The sequence below is a fragment of the Nannospalax galili genome, unplaced genomic scaffold, assembly GCF_000622305.1.
Source record: "Nannospalax galili isolate Female #2095 unplaced genomic scaffold, S.galili_v1.0 scaffold1233, whole genome shotgun sequence".
Taxonomy (NCBI): domain Eukaryota; kingdom Metazoa; phylum Chordata; class Mammalia; order Rodentia; family Spalacidae; genus Nannospalax; species Nannospalax galili.
In genome coordinates, this window is record NW_008333791.1 from 157,624 (window position 1) to 163,022 (window position 5,399).

The 5,399-nt window shown below is 39.2% G+C and overlaps 1 protein-coding gene across 1 annotated transcript in view; it reads right to left on the reverse strand.

Annotated features, from left to right (window-relative positions):
- Window positions 1-5,399, reverse strand: part of Gpbp1l1 (GC-rich promoter binding protein 1 like 1) — a gene marked incomplete in the record, with an annotated part of 57,426 nt that overhangs the window by 34,585 nt on the left and 17,442 nt on the right. Inside the window, 1 exon segment of the mRNA XM_029561288.1 lies at window positions 1-312.

A 5,399-nucleotide genomic window follows, 5' to 3' on the forward strand; every position in this document is an offset into this window, starting at 1 on the left:
AGCAGTTTTCAAGGCAAATTTCTTAGTATAAAAGCTCATATATATGTATTCATTCTTTGGTCTTCACTATTTATAAACTCAAAGCAAAATTATAAGTAGAAAAGATTGGGGTCAAGGAGAAAGAGAATCCCAAAAAGAGGTTTTCTTCTCATTAGTGTTCTGTATTTCACTTGTTTTCTTCCTTCCCTAAATCTGAACTGATCTTCCAGAGGTGATATGAAGAATCTTCTATTGCTTAATTGGACAAATCACTTTCTAATTTGGGTCCATCTCAATCATTAAAAAGGTCACTTGAATCTGTAAATGAAAAATCTGTAAATGAAAAAAAAAAAACACAATCAGAAGTCAAAAATCCCTGTCCCATATAACTGCTAAAGTTAGTCAAATGAGTAATCAAACCAAAGACTTGAGAACCAAAATTCTTAAAAAATTTTAATTTCATGCATTACCACCTATAACAACACTGCTTTAAGTCTTTTTACTGTTAAGACAAAGAATCGCTATGCTGCCCCGGCTCTCCTCAACCTCAAGACTGCCTGCCTTGGCATGCTAAGTAGCTCAGACTACAGACATGCTTACCATTCCCAACCTTTACAAGTCCTTTAAGGACTCTAGAACTGTTACTTCACCAGAGTATTCTTTTCTTCTTCTTCTTCTTTTTTTTTTTTGGTCTTTTTGAGACCAAGCTGGCCTCCATTTCACAGAGATCCTCCTGCCTCTGCCTCCCAAGTGCAGGGACTAAAGGTGAGCACCAACACGCCCAGCTCCAGAGTATTCTTCTTTGTACATAACCATGTCTCCAATTAGCTATCAAAGGTAATTCAGAAGGGGCTGGAAAGATGGCTCAGCAGTTAAGAGCACTGAGCACTGGCTGTTCTTGCAGAGGACTCAGGTTCAGTTCCCAGCACCTATATAGCAGCTAACACCAGTCCTTAACTCCAGTTGCAGGGGATCCAATACCCTCTTCAGGCCTCAACAGGCACCAGGCACACATATGGTACATGCAAGGAAACCATTCATATGCATAAAAAATTATTATTTTAAAATCTATATTTTCAGCTTACATACAGGCAAACCACTCATACACATAAAATAAAAATCTTTTTTAAAAAAGGTAACTCAGGGGCTAGAGAGATGGTTTATGGCTTAGTGATTAAGAACACTAGCTGCTCTTGCAGAGGACCCAGGTTCAGTTCCCAGCACACACATGGTGGCTAACAAACATCCATAACTCCAGTTTCAGGGGAACTGATGCCTTCTTCTGACCTCTGCAGGCAGTGCATGACATGGGTGCATTTACATACGTGCAGGTAGGTAATACACTGATACACATAAACTAAAAATAATCTTTTTTAAAAAGGTAACTCATGAACAGCTTGTGGGAACACTACCAGTGTCATTATTACCTAATTATTTGGTATTACTATCCAAAGAGATCCTTAAGGTGAAATATCTGCCATACTATTTTTTTTTTTTTTTGGTCTTTTTGAGACAGGGTCTCCCTGTAGCCACAGCTGGCCTAGATTCACTGTGGAGACCAGGCTGGCTTTGAACTCAAAGAGATCTGCCTGCCTCTGCCTCCTGAGTCCTGGGATTAAAGTTGTGTACCACCACACCTGGCTTATCTCTCATATTTTTATACTGTATACCTTTTAGACAACTATCAATTTAGAGACTTAAAGCTCTTATGATCTAACTAGCTATGTACTGAGATGATACAAATGTTTCTTTGGCCAATTCCCAACATTCTTCTAGGGGCTACACACTTTTCTGATACAAGAGAACTCTATCTTTGGGCAGTTCTGGCCTATGCAGACAAATTCTAATTTGGAGGATAGTTCTCATATATCCAACTCGACTGTCTATGCCCTACTGTGGTAAGTTCATGGAATACAAAATACCAAATTTAGGATCTAGTAAAAATATCTCTACAGGGAAATGAAGAGAATGGAGCCATAAAGAGATGCTAGAGGGATTCAGCATTATTTCTCAAGCTAAATGCGAAGTACAAGTTCACTAATTCTTTATATTTTTCATATGCTTCTTAAGTATTAAATATGTAGAAAGTTTAAGTAAATGAGGAATGTGTTTTATAAGTTGAAATATATCTTCCACCTGCATTACATATTCCTTGAACACAGAATAGTGATAAAAATCGACCATATACTAGAGGAATCTTCAATTAGTTCCAAAGAATAAAATATTCTATTTACTTCGGCCATACTGTATTGAAATCAGAAAATGACTTTCCCTTGCATTTTTTCCCTCTCTGTCAAGAAATTCTGCCCAAAAGTCATTAGGAGTCAATGAATGAGTAGCAAAAAAGGAAGCCGCAGAGGCCCAGAGTAGTGAGTTTCGTCTGTCCAGGAATAGAAAGGCTGTCCACGTAGGGTTAGGAGTGGAAGAGAGGAAATAACTCAATGTAGTTTCAAAGTTCATTCAGCAATATAAGGGGTAAAATATCAATATTTAAATAGAATGGCAAAGAAAACTATGAGTAAACCTGTAATACAACAAAGTAGAACTTAATGGATTGAAATGAGCTTTAAAAACATTTGTCCTAGCAGGGCGTGGTGGTGCACGCCTTTAGTCCGGCACTGGGAGGCAGAGGCAGGTGGATCCCTGTGAGTTCCAGGCCACCTGGGGCCTATCTCAAAAAGACAAAGAAAAAAATAAAAGGCCTGAAATAAGACTAAAAATAATCTGCAGGCTTGAGATGTAGCTACACTGCTAGAGTTCCTGTCTAGCACACACAAAGCCCTGGGCATATCTCCCACTCAACAGATGTGGTGGCACATGTCTATCATTCAAGCTCAGGAGGTGGAGACAAGATGGCTCAGTGGGCAAAAGTCCCTGCTGCCAAACCTGATAACCCGAGTTTGATCCCTAAGACCCACATGGTAGAAGTATAGAAACAACTCTCCCATGTGTATCATAATACCACCCCCCAATAAAAATAAATAAATAAAAAAGTTTGGAGCTGGAGAGAAAGAACAGCCATTAAGAGTATTGGTTGCTCTTGTAGAGAATGTGGACTCAGCTCTAGGCATCTATGTGGTGGCCTCACAACAGTCAGCAACTCCAGTTCCAGAAGATCAAATGTCCTCTTCCAGCCTCCACAGACACTGCATGCATGGTGCATTTGCATACACACAGGCAAAACACTCACACACATAAAATACAAATAAATAAGAAGTTCAAGATCATCCTCTCCTACACAGTGAATTCGATGCCAAGCTGGGCTATATGAGATCCTGTCTCAAAAACATAAAACAATGAGCAAAATAATAAGTTAAAAACTAGTAAATGTGAATTTGGCAAAACTGGCAAAATAGAAAATCTGAATAGATGTTATTATTATTGGATAAAAGTCAATCAGAAAAACTCTCCTACCAAAAGGACAGTGGGTATAAGGGAAAAGCCCAATTGCTACAGTTTTTTGGAGACAGCAAGTGAATATCTTGTTAGTGAGCTGGGACAAGGCAGGTTTACACATCGACATAGGTGTGGAGTTCTTGGACAGCTTACAAAAAGAATAGCTAATTTGGGGATAAGTCCTTGATAGCAGTTAGGCAATACAATCTACAGATATTCTACAGAATTTTTAACAAAAAATATTTTTTTATTTTACATGGAAAAGTGTATTGCCTTGCATGTGTAAGTGTACCTGTGGCATGCAATGCCCACAGGTCAGAAGAAGGAACTGGATCCTCTAGAACTGAGTTACAGATGTAACTGACTTACAGATGCCATGTGGGTGCTGGGAATCAAAACCCACATCCTCTGAAAGAGCAGCCAGTACTCTTAATCACTGAGCCATCTCTCCAGGCCCCAATCCACAGATTTTTTTTTTTTTTTTTTAAATCAGAACTGTCTACAGGATAGGCACTGGCAAAAGAACATAATTAAAAAAGATTTTTTGCTGGGCGTGGTGGCACATGCCTTTAATCCCAGCACTTGGGAGGCAGAGGCAGGCAGATCTCTGTGAGTTTGGGGCCAGCCGGGTCTCCATAGTGAATCCATCCAGGCCAGCTGGGGCTACAGGAGACCCTGTCTCAAAAAGACCAAAAAATAAAATAAAATAAAATAATTTTTTTTTTTTTTAAATTGTATGAGTATGTACACAAGTCCTTGAAAACCAGAAATTTCTGGAACTTGAGTTACGGGCAGTTGTGAGCTGTCTGATGCAGGAGTTGAGTCAAATTCTGGTCCCCTGCAAAATCAGTACACACTCTTAACTACTGAGCCACCTCTCCAGTCCTGGAAGACCACATTTTAATATAAAGAAATTAAAAGGCACAAGCTCACAAAATATTTAGGAAGTAAAATTGGCAGAGCCAGGAGTGGTGGTGCACACCTATAATTTCAGCACTTGGGAAGGGGAAGCAAGTGGACCCAGAGTTTAAGGTCACACTTGACTACAAAGCAAACCATAGCATTTGAGGCAAACCTCAGCTACAGAGGACCCTGTCTCAAACCTCTTTTCTACCTTCTAAAAAGTAGAAGTGGAAGATTTGATAGTTGATGGTAAATAAATGTGGTGAAGGACATACAAAAAACCTCTAATTCTTAACTCGTTCAACTAGGAAAATAAAATGAGTAGGGATAAATCCCTGCTGGAATTGGTTCTCTTCTTCCATCACATAGGTCCCGAGATCAAACTGGGGTCTCAAGCCAGGCGTGGTGGCGCACGCCTTTAATCCCAGCACTTGGGAGGCAGAGGCAGACGGATCTCTGTGAGTTCAAGGACAGCCTGGTCTACATAGGGAGCTCCAGGCCAGCTGAGACCCTATCTCAAAAAGACCAAAACAAGCCAGGCATGGTAGTGAATGCCTTTAATCCCAGGACTCAGAGGCAGGTGGATCAGGCAGAACTCTGAGAGTTCAAGGCCAGCCTGGTCTACATAGTGAGTTCCAGGGCAGCTGGGGCTACAATAGAGACTCTGTCTCAAAAAAAAAAAAAAAGGTGAATTCCTTTTTTTTTTGTTGACGTTTATTTTATTTTTTTTGAAATTTTTAAAATTTAATAACCACATGATTAGAAGCAGCATTTCAATATAGCTTTAACATATTCAGTAACACATTCCAGAGCAAGGATACATCTCTTTCAAAGGTGGTTGTAAATTTTTAGGTTCACAGTTGAATTAATAGTCATACAATATTGAACTCAATATAAACCCTGTAAGACATAAAATTGAAATGAGTTTTTACCTTTTAAAGAAGATCTCCATTTCATTTTAAGATATGCTGTTTCCTACATTTTTAATGCTACTAACATATTTGCACATATGTCTTTAATCTCCATGTATCTGATTATTACTAGTCATAGTCGGTTACACTCGGATCCTTAGTACCTGAGTATGGATATAAAGTCATCAGGTAGATTTCAGTGGTAATGTT